At 43.7% G+C, this 18185-nt stretch overlaps 1 protein-coding gene across 1 annotated transcript in view; it reads left to right on the top strand.

Moving 5' to 3' along the window:
* LOC140683524 (uncharacterized) overlaps positions 1-18185 on the top strand; it is a 127575-nt gene that overhangs the window by 2584 nt on the left and 106806 nt on the right. The gene's annotated exons all lie outside the window — the stretch shown is intronic.

The following is an 18185-nucleotide window of genomic DNA, read 5'->3' as shown; positions in this document are numbered from 1 at the left end:
TGCATGTAATTATATTTTCTGCATAAGTTTGTGTGTGTGTTCCTCATCTCACAGCAATTCATACAGACACACTCAGGTGGCATGCTCTTGTGCCAGCCTTTGGAAATTGTCTGTTTTCTGTGAGATTAAGTTCTTCCCTCCTAATTAAAAGAATTGCTCAAATTTGGCAAAATTAATTGAATATACTATTAGCTAATTTATTTTTAGTTAGACCTAAGGGAAAATCCAATTATAGATGACAAAGTTCTACAATGGATCTCCATCTCCTTTCCCCTCAAGAAACTATCTCTGATGAGCCAAATCCTCCTAACATTTCCTACCTCCAGCACACCACTACCACTGCAGGCTGTCTGGAGAGCTACATGTGACCAGGCTACACACTAGGGTGACCCCAAGGACCTGAGGTCTGGGTGCTGGAGGTGGCTCTGAGTGATGGCAGCTCCCTCCACCAGCTTGCATTTTGTAGAAAACCAGGCAGTACCCACTTTCTGTAGCTGCAGTGGCTCCTGCCGCTGGTGCCCAGATATGAATTTAAAATCATTCTTATGGCTTAGTCAAATATTTGCTCAGGAAGAATGTCTTTGAGGGTAAACATTTCTTTGAAAACTGAAGGGTATTGCAGTTCTTCAGCCTGATGCTTCATAGTTATGCACCTCAATGGCTTGTAGACACCCTGGTATTCTTTAGCTGAAGCTTTCCTGATGGTGCACTTGCCCCAGCCAGAGCTTTTGTCTTTGTAGAAAAGAGCAGTACTGCAGCACTGGCTGCCCGGCTCTGGTGGGAGTGCTCTGAGGAGCGCAGTGGATGGGCTGCGTGCACACAGACTGAAACTGCCCTGCTGAAAGACCACAGCAGCACCATTCTACCAGCTGGCAGCTGATAAGCAGAGAAATTATTCTCCCCTCACAAATAAGAAGGTGAAATAAAAAAAGAGCTCTGTGTTAACATTCACCTGAGAGGCAGCTGGCATTCAGGTACAAGCCAGTATGTGCACTCTGGATTTAGGATGACCTGTCAGGACCACCTTCTTCCCAAACGCAGGATGTTTTATAAAAAAGGACACTGCTTCCCTCCTGGATGTGAGAGATTTTAGATATTCAGGCATGTGGAGATAAGGAATGCTCTTCAACTTGACTCCTTCTTCTGCCTGAATTTGCCTTGGGATCATCAGCAATGCAGCTTTTTCTGCTGTTCCTTTTGTTGGATTCAGCATGGGAGGGAGGGAGAGAGGGGAGGGAGGGAAGAAGGAAGGGAAGGAAGGGAAGGAAGGGAAGGAAGGGAAGGAAGGGAAGGAAGGGAAGGAAGGGAAGGAAGGGAAGGAAGGGAAGGAAGGGAAGGAAGGGAAGGAAGGGAAGGAAGGGAAGGAAGGGAGGAAGGGAGGAAGGGAGGAAGGGAGGAAGGGAGGAAGGGAGGAAGGAAGGAAGGAAGGAAGGAAGGAAGGAAGGAAGGAAGGAAGGAAGGAAGGAAGGAAGGAAGGAAGGAAGGAAGGAAGGAAGGAAGGAAGGAAGGAAGGAAGGAAGGAAGGAAGGAAGGAAGGAAGGAAGGAAGGAACTTTCAGTGTCACAGTTTTCATGCACAGCTTAAGACAGCAGTAAAAGGTGTGCTTCCAAAGGAGGCTAACTAACCACACCAGAAACAGAAGATTTCTATGTGCATACATATGCACAACACTACTATCGATGTGTTGCACAGTATAGCTAAACTGGTAGTAGATATTACATAGCTATAACAAAAGTAGCTATTGTTCAGGTGAACAAAGAGGAGAAAAGGAGGAAAAAAAAAAAAGAAAACAGTGAAAAAAAGAAATCCGGTTGCTCTCCCAAAGTGCACATAATGGTTTGCTGTGTTTTGCTGCTGGCTGTTTGCTATGTGCTCCTCTACAGCCTCTAGGCCAACTTCACTGCCTCTCCAGAGACAGAAAATGCCTGCCAGTGACTATCAGGAGGGTTGCCATTCTGCTGTGAGAAGTTTCTGTGTCCAGACTGAATATGTTGTATTTGGTAGCCTGCATGAAAATTGGATGCTGCTGCTTTTATCTGGCTACCCTCAGAACTCGGTTTTCAGACCACATTTGCATTTCCTACACTGTAGGGCAAACCAGACCCTCCCACCACTCAAGCATGATAGCAGGTGACCTCAGGGCTCTACAAACCCCTAGGGGCTGGTGAGAGCAGCCCAGTTCCCCCGAGGGTGGAACCAGCATCCACCTCTGCCTGCAGTCAGTCCTTGCCGAGGCTGTGCAGCTGGAAGCCAGAGCCTGGTGCAAGAGAATGGCACCATCTGCCACTGGCACCCCTACGAGGAGGCTGCCCTACAGTAGCTCTTGACACTGCTCCTTCAACAGCCCATGCTCCTCTCAGACACCAGCAGTGGTGTCCATCACCTGTGGTGTCAGCAGCCAAATCACTCATGCCAGGCAGAAAGTTTGGGGTTTGGTTTGGGGGGCTGTACTTCAGTGGAAATGGCCTCACAAAGCACTGTAGGGTGAGGTTTGTTGCCTGTCAAGGGTGAGCTGCAGTTCTGGATCAGCATGGACTGTTGCAGGCACAGCCTTTGCCAACCAGTTCCCCACAGCCAGCTCACCAGTTGCAGCTGAGTGCACCAGCCACTGCTCCGAGGCATGGAAGCAAAATTCCTCAAAGACTTAGTGGTGCTCTCAGCAACATTGCACAGCTGCCTGGCACTGGGGAGAGATGGTTTGCAGCTAAATGCTCTGCTGATGCCTGCAGTGGTGACCCGTTGGAGCTACTGCTGAACCATTTCCTCTGACCCTACTGTGGGGTTTTATCTTCGGGTACCACTGCAGTGACCAACAGATCTTGCCTGCTGGGACTTGGCTCCTCCACGGGGAAGGCTTGGGGCTGTAATTTGTCAGACCAGACGCAGCTGACTGTAGGGTTTTTTTGGGGATTTTTGCATGTCTTCAATTGCAAACAAGGCACATGTCTGTTCCAAATACATATCTAAGGATATCCACCCTTTTTTGTCCTCAGTGGATAAAAACTATTCTTTGGGTGCATTTTGTTTTCTCAGGAAGAGGGGTCTAAGCAAGTCAGATTACTCATGCAAGAAGGATCTACTGTCCTTCAGCTGGAAGGGGCACATAGGGTGCCCAGGGCAGCAGTGGGCACCAGCAGTGTGCAAGCAGCAGAGATGCTCCCCAGTACCCCTCCTGACTTCCAGGGAACCCCACACTGGAACTCCACAGAGATCTGCTTTCAACACCAGCAGCTTTTCCTCCTGTGAGCACTCTCACGAAGCACAGAGCACAAAAAATCCTGGGTGTAGAAACAAAAGTGTGTATTTTTGCTATAAACTTGGTGGGTATAGTACCTACATCATCACCTTTTTATGCATATGTCTCTCCTGGCAGTTCTTCATCAAGTACAATGTCTGCCCGGGTGAGATGCTGTCACTTCTCTACTACAAAGGGATGCATCTCTCACCATCTGAGCTCTCATTTTCCCTTCATGCCCAGAAAATCTCACCTAGCATGAAGAATAGCCAGACATCTGTGCTGTGTGCAGGGTAACAAGTGTCCTCTGTTTTCTCCCATAAGAATAAGGCTTTCACTGAATGTACTCAGAAAGAGCAGACCTCTTGCTCTGCTATCAGATGTTCTCCCTTATGGAAAATGCAAGCCCCAGAAATAGTTGTGGCTCTACATCATTTCAGACAGGGCCTGGCCCCAGCCAGATTTTCAAAGCCCTGTTAAAAATAGATTTTCACTCCCCAGTTCCATTTTCTATCCAATTTTCTCTCAGTGCTGCACCACGCCCACACTATTTCTCCTTAAACTGAAATGCTTCCCACCACTGCTTCCTTTCAACACCCCTCTCCAGGCTTGTCATTTACTGTACATCTGCATTTTGCAAGCCACAGCCAGCAACCAAAAGGACAGAGCCTTTCATGTTTTGCTTAGCACCAGAGGGGGAGAAAGCAGCATGTTAAAAGGAGGCACTCACAGCTGACAAGGCACCCCAAAATGGGATAGGTGTGAGGCTGAAGGAGCAGCGGGGGAATGTCTGGTGGCTCTACAGTATTCAAGTACTGAAGACACTGGGGCAGTCTGACACATGAAGCTTATTTAGGGCTAAGAGCCTTCTTGAGGTAAATGTTCCTTTGCAGACACCAAAGAGAGAGAACAAGGTTCTCAGTCAAGTCAGTATTGCAATTTGGAGAAGAGAAAAGCTTTAAAATACAGTGTGAGCTAGATAAGTTGCAGAAATAGAGTGCAATGAAACTGGGATTTAAGAAGACAAATGTGAAATGCTTCCTGTCTAAGGGAAACATCAGTTGCATAAACACAGAAAGTAGGGATGCTGTTCTGCACAGCTCAGCGCAGCCTCAGATGAGAGTGGATCCTGAGACATACACAAGCTCTGCATGTGCATCCCAAGCAGGAACATTGCTCATGCTTAAAACTTTTTTAAGCATTTTCCTGAGGTAGACTGCCACAAGTGTGAGCACAGCATTTATCTGTGGGGCATCCTTCTGTCACAACTGGGAAAAAAAAAAAAAAAAAAAAGCTGGAGGAAATCCTGAGAGAGAAATGAAAAAAAAAGACGTTTAAAATAATCTGACAATTGAAGGAGGTGAAACTATATATGTTCCAAAGAGGTAGCAAGATACCCAAAGAAATCAGTGAGGTGTAGATTATTTCTACAATTGCAAAGTCTACATCCATTTATTGAGGACAAAATAACAAGCAGAGGAAAAACAGAGAAAGCAAATATTAAATTACATGTACTTTTAAGGAACCATGCAGAATTTCTGCAGCTGATGGAAATAGATGGGACATACTGTATTGTTGAAGCAGGCCTGTGCTCTGGCTGCAGCTACTGTGGGCACACCACAGTTTCATGCAGTAGCACAGCCCTGACAGCTCCTGCAGCTTGTGCTAACCAGGCTCCCTCCTCCTCCCACCTGGAGGAACTTTGCCCCATTGCCCCTCTGATAACACTTCCCACACTTAATTCAGTGTAATTATCTTAATGAGCATTTTCAACACAGATATCCTTAGAAGGATTTTCTTGCTTAGAACTATAGGCACTTTAAAATGTTGCTCATCTTGCTCACAGAAGCTTTATTTTTTTTCCTTTGTTTATAACACAGCTACTTTGCTGAAAATTATGTAAATTTGTTTTGGGTGGATATCCAAAGTAATTCATCAGCAAACAGAGGTGCAGAGGGACCTTCCCACAATGTGACACTTCAGAATGTCCCCCTGTCCTCTGCTGGAGCTGGACACTGCCTCCTACAGAAATAGTGAGTTGTTTTGAAATGCTGAGGAGAAATTGGTAATCCTTTTCCTAAATTCGGGGCTTCAATTTTTTTCACAAATGGTGTACTGTGGATGTTCTGAAAGATTTATTTTGGTTTTCAGGGGGAAGGCTATGCTATGCTGTAGCCTCCTCCCACAGCTGTCTTCTGCAGATGCTGGGGACCAGAAAGCCCCTTGGAACTCCCCAATGCTCCACAGCTCCCCAGAGCCACTGGGCTTGCATGGCAAAAGCAGATGGGTTCATTCACTGGAGCAAGAGGTCTGCAGGGAAGTGTCTCCTGGGCTCAGTGAGCAAGAACACAAGAGCATTAAACTGTTTATGGCTTCAGCTGACAAATTCTACGTCTGTTTCTCTGTAGTGAGGGTCGCTCTGCTCTTGTCTTTCATCAGGCACTTTGCTGTTTAGTTTAGCCAGCACTATTAGAAGCCCCTGGGCACGTGTACAGGCCTAGGTTGTCTCACTTGGAGGCAGGGGACACCACAGCAAGGCGTGGCAGACGCCCATCAAATTTTATATATCTGGCTACACCAATGCACAAAAGACCCTTCTTCTGTACAGTGATGATGAGAGGACTGCACACACAGCGTGGCAGCAAGTGGTGTCCCAGAATCCCAACAGATTCCCTCCAACATCTGCTCAAGAATAGAATTTTCTTTTGCTTTTAATATTTTCTTTTTTTTTTTTTTTTTTAGTTTGAAAAGAAGAAAACAAGCAAAACCACAGGGTACAGTAAACTGCTCAGAAGGGCAATGATCTGAAGTTGTAGAAATTACCACAGTGCTGTGTTAGGACACTGGGAATTCAAAATGTTCAACAATAAAAGGACACCTCGCATTCAAAAGTGACATTCAAAGCAATTCAAAAGGCATAATAAAGCAGTATATAATGAGGTACACAGTTCGTATCAAAGGTCCTCTTATTAAAGAGCTGCTGAGTGTGCTGTGCAAAAGGATTTAAAATAGACATTTCTGATTAAACAAGGTCTCTTTCTAACATATCTTCCTTTTTGACTGTTCCTGCAGTCAGGGAGGTCATATCATAAGGCTAAATTTGTGACGACATAGCTGTTTCCATGGTAGCTAACTATTGTCATAAACACTGAGCTTTATGATTTCACAGCTGGATTAAGAAAAAAAGAGAATCAGGCTGGAAAGGGAGGAAGTTTTTTATTCCAATGAGAGTTAGGGGAATACAGAAGATTGCAGGCAAAGAAAATTGCTTTTTGCGTAAATGTTCTTTTTTAAGTTTACCCTGGTGTGAAAGTCCTTTTTCAGGGATGTAATTTGGGTAACGAACCCTCTCCTATTTAAATGCTCACAAGGCTAATGAGCAAGCTTGTCTATTTTTGGAACACTTCAGCAGTAAGGCTGGATGTTTTGCAGCAGGAAGCCAACAGTATTAAAATGTGTTTTCTTCATTATCCTGAAAGCTCCTGACCCCTTCCTCCATGATTTGCTGTAACTTCACCATCTAGAAAGCAATGTACAGGTGAGGTTATGTTATTTATGATGGTAAATAAACCCCACCAGCCACCCTTCACCTCCTCATTACTTGAATCATGGCTTCTTTTTATCAATTATATTGAAACATCTGTGACTACTAAATGGAAACGCCTGTCAAAGTGGATAGATTGAAATAAAATTGTGTTTTTAGGAAGAGTTGTTTTCCTGACATGGTGATTTATGTCCTTAAGTTAAATTAGTATTGATAACTATCAATAGACCTTGACTATGAAAATGCAGTCAAAGAGATTTGGTTGTGGGAGACCAGAAGTGGCCTGTGGTGCCAGACCACCAGAAGGTGAAATACACCATCACACCTTGGATGACAGGACTCATTTTTCCAGGGGCAAATCTCAGGACAAATTTGTGGGCATAAGAGTCCATTCCTGTGTCCCCAGCCTCATATCCCAGCCCCTCTGTGGGCAAGATATGTGGGCACCTGGAGAGATCCCTGGTGCCCACCACTAGCCATGGGCAAGCTCCTCCCCAAGCAGCATCCAGTTCTGCCTCCAGGGGAAACAAGGCTGAGGTGTCTGTAGGTCTCTCCAGGGAGAGGAATAAAGGATTCAGTTCTCTGGCAGCCCTCAGTGGTCCCTGGAGGGATGTCTGGCAGGTAACCGGCTTGTGTGAGAGGGCTCCCTTCATGCAGCTACAGTGGAACAGGGCAACCTCCATCCTCACTGTCTGGGAAGAAGCAGCATCACACGATGAAATCCACAGTATTCCTATAGGAATACAAGTGGTGAAATATCCTGCGCCGGCCTCCATCAAAGACAAAGCTCAAAGCTAGAGGAAGATTATTGCTGTGTGTCCTAGTGATTCCCCTGGAATTTCTACAGCAGAAACAAATTAAAAGTAATTCATCTTACAAATAATTAGCACATTTCATTTCAAGAAATCCCAGCTGACTTTACCTACTAGGCACTAGATTAGTGTGTTCTGCCCTAAAATGCACCTGACATTTAGCTTTCTAACAAAGAAAATTCATGTGCAGGTAATCTACCTTGTCAAAATATAAAATAACAGCACAGGCAGTGCTACAGGATGCAGAATTTCTTCCTGAGCCTCTCCAAAATGAAAATGTTTTAGGGCATGAAGGCTGGGCAGCCACAGATACAGCGTGCTCATGTAGTCTGACTTTATTGACTATTAAAGTCTCAAGGGAGTGGTTTTTTATTTTCTTTGAATGAAATCCAAAATAAACAGAAAGGTCACTTTGTAAGGCTGCTTCCTTCCCATGAAATGGAAAATGGCCTTGCTCTGCAAGCTGGAGCTGCTAGGTCTGGATACTGAGAGCTGTACACTAGAGGTCACTGCTATAATAAAGGAAAGAGCTGTCTAGCAGCTAAGGCACCCTATTTATTATAAAAAATACAAAAAGCAACAGCTAACTGAATTATACTGTATCAAGTGCAAAGAATCACTGAATAATGCCATTCAGCTATGGATGAAAACTGAGAGATATTGAGATTTTTAGAGAAAGGGGATAAAGGGAATAAGGCCCTTTATTTTGAATCACCAGTTCACTTTTATCGGTTTCTATTGCTTTAATTGGAACTTTATAATTATGTCAGCCTGTGGGATTTCTGTCACACTGGTCCTCTTCCTTATTTTTTTTTTCCTCTGAAACAGGTACTACTGGGTTGGCTTATCTTGACCAAAACCCCAATGTTGCCTTTATCTCCAACATTCAAGTTCTGCTAAACTATACTAGTAAAAAATGGACAAAAGGAATTTTAATATGAATCAGAGATGCAAACCAGTGGGTAATTAGTTGAGGATTACAGATGGGATACCAGTGAAATAATTTCCTGTGGAGAGACTGTCACTGATTACTGTGCACAATTCAACTTATCCCAAAGCCTCCCAAGTCTGCAAGCATGCTTGCCTCCTTGCTATCTGTTTCTATATACCCTTAATTAGTGTCTGGGACTGTTGGTTTAATGAGGCATCCCACACTGTGGCAGTGTAGCTTCTCTCTCACACGCATCTTGTGGCTGAGCACAGATGATCAACCTCAGTTTTCAGCCTGTATTTCCCAAGCTTGTGTCATAATGTTATGGTGCTAATTAAGTCTCTTTTTTCCCAACCTTGCTGAATTATTAATTCGTTCAGGATCAAGCCATGTAACCTGTCCACAGCCTGTTTGCTGATGATTCATGACATTTCCTGTTTTGTTTCCTTTATAGGAACCATGGTTCCTGATGATTTTGCACATCTTCATGTGGCACATCCTGTGCAGGGAATTTCTTATCACAGCAGACAACAACATATTTTGTCAGCTGTTTCTCCTTATTCAGTCTTAGTTCCAGCATTTCACATCCTTCTGGCATTGTTTTATCCCATGCACTTAATTTGCACAATCTCATTCTTCTCCTGCATCAAATGGCATGTCGAGCAGGAACATGACAGAGAGAGGTACTTTTGTAGTGGGCAGCTGTGATGTGAGGTCAGCTCATCTCCCAGCCCTGGCCCATGCCCATACTCACTTCTTGTAAGATCTCTCATGTTTCATCTTGGTCAGGTGTCAGACACCAAGAGACAAACTCATCATGACTACAGAAGCCACCTAAGGCCTGATCAGCTTCTGCACAGATCACTCCATCTCTATAAAGCATTCTGCCAAAACATTCTTCATGAAACTCAGTTTATATATTTCTTTTGTAGCTATCATCTTTCTTATCCCTGAATAGTCTTCCTTTTTCCTTGCTTGTTTTCCGTAGCTAAGGAATAGTCAAAGAATTACTTCTCAGTTCCTCTGACAATACTATTCAAATACCTGCAAATTATTTTTTCCCTTCTGAAATCTGATCTGCAGTTATGCTTTTTAGGCTTCACATCTGCAACTGAAACTTAGGGTCAGCTTTGTAAAGATTATTTATACTACAGGTTCAGGTCCAGTTCAACCTTTCCCTGTCTGTTATTTCTCCTATGCCTTTTTCAGCATGATCATTTCTCAGGTTTCCTACATCTTCTTGAGAATCCATTTTCACTTTGTATTCACCAGAAACTGTTTCCCACATTCATCTCATTGCTAAGTCTCTACCCACCCAAGAAAAAGTTATTAGCAAAAAAATTCTTAGGGTTTATTATGGTCTGATAATTTTCATTTAAAGTAGCATGTGTTATATAAAGTACATAGTGTGCTAGAGCAAATTCTGGGAAGCAGCAGTCTGGACCTATAAGTACTGGTAGTGTTTTACAAGACTGCTTTCTAGCAAAATATCCCTGGTCACGTGTATTACCTTCCTACACTTCTTTGTAATTGAAAACAACCTTGCTGTGAAGCTGTTGAAATGCAGACAGGCTTGGAACAAAAAAAAAAAACCCCAATTCTTTTCTGTGCCCTGAATCAAATAAGCAAGCTGAAATATGTTGGTCATTTGGAGGAATTCCTATCATTCCCCTGGTGTTACTCAATAATTGCAAAACTCTTCTAGCAAATACATAAATTTTTTCTGCCCTGCCATACATCTGCTGTGAAAGGAAGTCCCCACAAAAGCCCCTGAGCAACCCAGGGTGTCCTTCTCTGCTGCTCCCTCGAGCAGCCTCTGCCACCGTGCCTGTCCCCCAGCCTCAGGAGCCTGAGGCTGCTGCTCCTGCTGCAACCACCGAGCCACTTCCACCCTCTTTGTCATCGACTGCCAGGCACCCTGCTGGCACCCAGCCCCGCAGCATCTCTCTAGGCCTCCCTGCAGTACAAATAAATAATAAGCAAGGGGGTTGCCTCAGAGCTGCTGGCCAGACAGTGTTTCCAGGTCAACAGTTCCCTCTCTTGGAGCCGTGAGCTTGGGAGCACTCATGCCAGTGCCACTGCCACTTGAGGCCACTACAGAACAAGGTCATGAGAAGATAAGTTTAAAAATCACTGCTTCAGACTGTTAATTTTTATCAAATGGGGGTTTCTTTCAAATGCCTTTGTAGAGTATTGCTCACACTGACCTTTCCAATGTATCATAAGAAATAGGGGAGGCTGCATTCAGGTTGGGTGTATTTTGATGCTGTTACATGCAATAGATCCAGAAGCTGACTACATTTCTAGGCTGGACTGCTGTACATGCTCTGAATCTACACACACTCTTCATTCTTTCTCCTGGGGTCTAAACATGTGTGCACACATGGTTTATTCAGCTTATACCCCTACTCCTATTCTTTATTTGAAGGTACCTTGGGACCCTGAGATCTCCAGGAGATTTTGCACATGAGCATCAGCATTGTCTGAAAAGCTTTTTGGTGATGTGCATATGACACCTGGGGAGGGAAGAACATTTGTCAGAAGACCACAACAGGAATGATTCTGAAATTTATTCATAAAATAGAAGCAGGCTGTGTAGCTGCCATGTTCATCCATTTTTCTAATTCATACAAATTCATTCTGCAAAGGATTTGGAAGACTCCGATAAGCCTAGACTATAACCTAACCTACATTAAATTCTATCTCCACATTTTATATAATACTATTGTTGGGTGTCTATTTCCCTTTTGCAGTCACAGACGTTCTAAGGTTGTATATAAAGAGAAGAATAAGTGAGTCATAAGGTGTGTTGCTTCATCACTTACTTACCTGGAATGCATGAAGATACATGGTTGCAAATACAAGAAACAACTTTAATGTCAGATCTAAATGTTTCCAAAACAGGGGTGGAAGAAGTGTAATGTATAAAGTTAGCTTGAAGATGGAAATGGGATGAGATTTGGGACATAACTTCCTGCAAGCACAAGGACCTGACCGTAGTGACCTCCCAAGTCCTTTCCAGGCTGGGATTTCCACATCTGCTTTATCCAAGTTCCCCAGAGGGTCAGTCTGATCCCAGTGCACTTCTCCCTGAGCGAGTTCATGCTCTCACATGGTATTTGAATGGATTAAGCTTTTCATTGTTTTCAAGTGTTGTCAAGGAGTAGGATCGCAACTGTACACACGAAATTTCATCATATCACTTGGCTGAATGTTCCTTGGGGCTGGGATGGAAGTGTATGATGAATTTTTGGATACTAAACAAATCATTATTAGTATTTAGCAAGTTGTACTGCTGAGTCATGGAAATTTGTGTGTAAAATTTCATTGTTTGAATGGTTTTGGCTTTATTTTTTTCCCCGGGTAGATTTTTGAAAGTGCTGAAGTCCTGGCATCGGCCTCTTCTTGCTGTTTTCCAAGAATGTTTCTGGAAAGTTCCTGGAGACTAATACCAGACTGTGCAGACAGATTCAGAAACCACAGAGCTCAACCATTTGAGCCACTCTCACACTTTTGGGACAGGAAGCCCTAAAACACTTTGATTCCTCCACAATTTAGGCTGTTTAGGGGAACAATATTTGTCTGTGGCCCTAGAGCACTGCCCCTTTGAGTAGCACATGCTGGCCACTGTACAAGACATCTTTACTGGGAACAGCAAGCATGACTTGCTGTTGAGCCCTTGGAAAGGTATGAGATGACTAGAGAGGTCCTCTGAGGAGTTAGCCTTCCCAGAGGGACTTTTACTAACCATTTTCAAAACTCTCTATGTTCACAGACTGGTAGCTAACATAAGGTTAAGCTGTGGAGGCTCCTGAGCCTCTGTGACTGTGGAGGGAAGGTTCCCCCTGGTTTGCAGAGGATCAGTGGTAGGCAGGCTGCTGTTCAGCCAAGCTGTGCAGATGCCCCACATTATAAGTGAAGGATCACATCTCTTCATGAAGAGGTGCTTTTGTTGGGTGTTCACCTGCTATTCTTCCTTTCTCATCCCAGTTTTTCCCAACCAAAATAAGAGTGCATTTATTGTGAGCATATTGCCATCTTTCATGTGTGCAAAACATGTCAAAACAAAAGCAAGATTATCTGCAAAGGGTAATATTAACAATGTCTCTCTGCCTCAGAGAATCCTAGTGAAATTCATTAATTTATTTGCAAGATGTTCTGACTGGAGAAAGGATTCTGTAATTAAATTCCACTTACTCATTGTCAATGCCTTCATGTGCTCTTAGTAAGAAAACAAAGGAAAACATAAACATGCAGAGGTACTCAATTTCAAATAAGACACACAAGAGACTCTTGTGCTTACAGAGAGGATTCTTTTTTTCTCAGGCTTTCATTGTCCAGATTGCTTTCCATAGACATGCAACGTTTCCTAAACTGCATCTCTGTGACTATAGGGATGTGGGATTTCTGGAGACAGCACAAGGTGACATGTGCCATCCTATCCTCCCAGCCTGTGTAAATTCTCCTTAATGGATGACTACCTATGGCCATGCCACCCTGGCAGGACATTGCCTCATCCCCCAGCTGCAGCCAGACACCCTTGCTGCAGGAGACTTCCACCATGCCTTGTCTCACTCTGGCAGACCCTTACCTCAGAAGGGCTCTGAAAATTAATTACTGAAGCATCACCCTTTGCAGAGACAAGGGCAGGAGGAGCACACCCTCCCCATCTCAAGGCTAGGAAGAGGCATTGCACAAACAAGGGGGGAAGGAAAGTCTGATGGCAAGACCCTGGACTCCCTGCCTGCAGCAGGGGATGTGCTTTTGGGACCACGAGTATACATGTACAACCAGAAAACTGGTTCATCAAGTCATTTAAGAGATGCACGGGGATTAAAGATACAACATCCTGGTCACTGATCTGAAGAACTTTCATTTTGGCAGAGCTGTTGAGGCAAAGTCTTCTTAAGACTGTTAATGAAAATCATTACCTACAATTATCATCACCGTTGACCCCTGTGTGAATCTGCTTTTCTGTGAAGTCTGGATCAAAACAATTTTTTTTTTATCAGAAGAAAGAAATTTTTACTACTGCTTTCACACAGAACAGTGCAAGGTTACCTGCAGACTTTAAGTGGAAAGCACTGTAGAAAAATGAGCTCAGTGGAAGGTGCTAATGGGGCTGATCTTTACAGCATCTGAAGGAGATAAACAAGTCTGCAATCTCAAACCAAACTAATTTTTTAAATGTTTCAGGGAAAAAGGTGAAGGAACACACCATAAAGCACAGCCCTTTCATGACAAGTCCAGAGAAGCACAGAGCTTGAACTTCTTAGATTCTTTTGCTTATAAGAAATACATGTCTACACAAAAACTATATCTTAGTGGCTCTATATTGGGTATTACTGTACCCACTGCTGCCATTCAGACTGGACAAGGGGCTAGCAGACAACTATTTTCCAATTTGATTGAAAGAAGTAATCTCAGAAGAGTATTCTTTGTCCTAACAGCCATGCAACAAAAATGTATATGTCAACACAGAGGAACAGAAAGAGTCAGATCATCAGCACTGGTAAAACTAGAAAGAAGCACCATGTAATCTATTAATGCTACTCACAAGCAATAGGGACTGTAACATAAAACTGAAGAAACATAAAAAGGTGATCATCCACAAAGATCCACAAGTTAATTAGAAATAACAGCAGCAAGGGACTTCTTATGCCAGGAACAGACATCACTTTCTTGAATATCATACTTACAATGCACTATTCTGGATAATAAGCTGCAATGTGAGCATGAGGGTTCTGGAAAGATAGAAAGCAGTCCCGTTTTAGTTTTTGAGTTAGTTTTGGTTCAGAAATAAAGAGGGATACATCCCTCAGTTTGTGGGTACATGGGGGATACCCATCTACAAGCAAATCTGTAGGTCCTGAGGATTGCTCTTGCTAGCACAGGGCAACACTGAAGGCAATGCCTATGATACTGCCATCAAGAAAAGAGACAACTAATCTTCTAATGATCCTCACCGTCCCTGAAGAAAATCCAACACATATCCACAGCCAAAAAGCATCATCAGCAGTAGGTACTTCTTGAAAGGACAACAGTAGTATTTTGAATAAACACAAGAAAAGATTAAACCTCAGAGGCTTAAGTTGTCACCTGGTGGTCCTGCTTGACAAAAATGTCAGTGATTACATCCTGTCATGGTTTCACCCCATCCAGCAGCCAAGCCCCAGACAGCTGCTCGCTCACTGTCCCGCCAGCAGGATCAGAGAGAGAGTCAGAAGAGTAAAAGCTGGAAAACTCACAGGTTGAGATGAAAGCAGTTTAATAGGGAAAGCAAAAGCTGTACACACCAGCAAAGCAAAACAGGGGATTAATTAACTGCTTCCCATGGGCAGCCAGGTGTTCAGCCATCTCCAGGAGAGCAGGGCCCCATCACACGTAAGAGTGACGAGGCAAGACATCATCACTTCCAATGTCCCCCTCTTCTTCCTTATTCCCTCCATTTTATAAAATTATTATTTATGAAATAAATAATAATTCATGTATGTAATGAACATGATGTCATATGGTCTGGAATATCCCTTTGGTTGGTTGGGGTCACCTGTCCCAGCTGTGTCTGCTCCCAGCCTCCCATTCACTCCCAACTTCCATGCCAGAGTGGCAGCAAGAAAAGCAGAAAAGGCCTTGGCTCTGTGTAACCCTGCTCAGCAAAAACAAAAACATCTCTGTATTATCAAGCCTGTGTTCAGCACAAATCCAATACACAGCCCTATACTGTGAAGGAAGTTAACTCTGGCCTAGCCAAAATCAGCACACTACCTCCACTCACTTCTGCTTTGTAAAGTAAAAAAGAAATCATTAGGATTTGGAAATTTTTTCTTAATTAAAAAAAAAAAAATTAAAAACTGGGCATTCTCCCTTCAAAATACCACTAACTTAAAACTTATATTCATGGCTGCTCTGCATGTGTGTATGTGCATGCCGGGCCATGGGAAGAAAAATGTGTCAGGAAACCAGAATAGTAAATTGTAATTTAATTTACCCTACCCAATGTAGAAAAGAGACCTAGCTGTTTCCTCACTGCTTATGCAATCTTTCCCATTGAACACTACCTCACAGGTCATACACCTCCTTTCCAAACATAACACTGCCTCATAATAAAACTTAGGAACACATATTGAAAGGTCAAAATAACAGTAACAAGTTATAAAACTATTTTACTTATTCAAGGTTTCTATTTCAAATATCCTCTCTTTAATCTTCTACTTTCAATATTTACATACACTTTTGCAAACTTTATTAGGGTGATATTTTGAGTTTGGGTGGACAGTGTTAAAGTGTTAATCCCTGAATGCATTTAAACACCCCCAACCAGACTGTAACTAAAATATTTAATGTTTCTGTGTGTCTCTCTCTCCACTTTCTTGTGAATCGTTTTCCTTAAACTAATCATGAATGCCCTAGCAGAAGCTCACTTTTCTGTTGTGATGTTCTGCCAGCATCAGTAGGTATTTTAGTCTCATCAGAGAGGCGCTAAACTGGGGTTGGTCCAGATAATGGAAAGCTCAGCAGAGCAAGCAGTCTCACTCTCCTAACATGAAGTATTCCTTCGCATGGAAAACAAATCATGGAGAGCAAAAAGGGGAATTGCCTGTGTTCAGGCATTGTCCTCACTAATTTGAGACATTCTCCAGTGTCCTGCTATCAGACACAAGTTAAAATACCTTCTCATGATCCAGCTTCTGGGAGCTAATCACAGACACTCCTGGAAGTTGCATCAAAGGAAGTTTCCAATTTATTATTTTGAAAAATGTGCCTTTAAGCAATTTTCCCAAAAGCGTAAAAGAGGCTGACGCATAGCTAGAAATGGGATTTTGGTCTTCTAAAGAAAGGCATAAAACCCACTTCAGACTTCAGTTCTTCAGCACCACTCACTCTCCTGAGACTCAGAGCATGGGCTCATGACTGAGTGTGAATCCCACAGCTCTGGCTTCAGGAGTTGCTGCTGATCTGTGGGGATGCTGCACTTGTTGTGTGCAATATTCAGAGAGCACGTGCCTCCGATGCTTATCTCAAACTGCTTATCACCTGTTTCCACACTGTTTGCCACCACCTCTCTGTCCCTGGCTACCTCCTGCCGTAACAAAGCAAGCAGAGTAGAACATACATCTTTCAGTCCCCTGCAGCAGTTCAGGCTTCATCGCTTGATGTTGCATTGACAGAGATCAGGATTGCCCCATATGTCCCTGACTTGTCCCACCTGTCAGGCAAATTGCTCCCAAAAAACAGGTGATAGAACATGACTGGGGTTAGAATGTAAGAGGAAAATTGCAGCAGAATCTTCTACTTCCATATGTTCTACAATGACAATATCTGGGGCGGGCAGGGCGCAGGTTATAACCTCAGACTTGCCCGAAGGCAGAGTAATCCTGCTTTCGGATAATCCTCACTGAAGCTTGGTACAGCAATGTTACCTTGTGCTGGGGAAGGTTATGAATGGCACATTGACAGCTTGGCTAACAGGCAGGTGTAAAATGAATTTGTGCTAACATGATTGTGTGCTGTCTCTTCCTTCACATACGAACAATATTTCTTGTGGTATCACGTGAAATGATAGTGTCTTAATTGAACCTAAAAGCTCTGAGTCCTTGATGGATCCTGAGGCTTCTGTGACAACAAAATTGGGTAATGATTCCAATATGAATGAAAAATTTCAAATACTAAAGCTTCTACTACAATTTCTCTGTTCTTAGCTGTCTCTCTTATCCCAATTTTAAAGCTTTTTCTGACTCTGGTAAGGAATGCAAAGCCCTACAGGATTTTTGCTGCAGTCTTCAAACTTGTGTGGCTATTGTAAATTGCGAGTGCTGCTGGATAAGAGGGATCGTTCATTTGCTGAGTACTACACCAGCTGCTGCATATCCTGTCCTATATCCTACTGCTCTGCCTGAGCTACAAGTGGAGTTACACACATGCTTTGGCTGTGGCTCCTGCATCTTCAGTGAAATAATTAATACTTTCAGTTGTGCATATTCGGGATGCAAATTGAACTCCAGTAGCTTCAACTTACTCTTTTGGACTACAGGCTTAACCACAGCAGTGTTACTAAAGGAAACCTTTGCACACAGGATGTTACTTTTATCTGCAGGAGTAAAGGAAGCCACAGTTTCCCCCACACATCTGCCGTGCTTCGTCTGCTCTCATCAGTGCTTCAGTGCATGGAACACAATGACTTATTTTCATCAAAGGGTCCGGGCTGAGGTGCTCCTGTAGGCATCCACGTTGTCCCGTGGCACTGGCAGGCGGTGGCAGCTCAAGGCAGAGGAAGATGAAGGTGCTGAGGGTCTGCCCAGGCATCGGAGGCACCGACACCATGGGGAAGCTCAGCCACACAGCATGACTGGCTGCTCACCGGCAGCGCCTCTGGTCACTCCCACAGCACAAAACTCCCCCCCACGTCTTCTTAGCACGAACAAGGTCCTGTCACCTGTATTTAGGAAGAAGGGAAAAAGACCAGGAAGAGATGGAGCCTCGCAGACGGCTCCCTGGTGACTTAGCCTCGCCTCGGCTTCCGCTGCACGCTTCAGACGTGATGGATGGAGGGCTCGGTACTTGGAGACCGGATGAATCACATTTTCCGTGTGCAGCTGTAATCTGTGTAATTTCTTTATCACAGGGCAAAATGCAATAAAGCCAGGCGGCTGCAGCACTCTGTAG

This window comes from Taeniopygia guttata, chromosome 3, assembly GCF_048771995.1.
Source record: "Taeniopygia guttata chromosome 3, bTaeGut7.mat, whole genome shotgun sequence".
Classification (NCBI taxonomy): domain Eukaryota; kingdom Metazoa; phylum Chordata; class Aves; order Passeriformes; family Estrildidae; genus Taeniopygia; species Taeniopygia guttata.
Note: the sequence above shows the minus strand (reverse complement) of the source record. Positions and strands in the feature narration are given on the sequence as shown.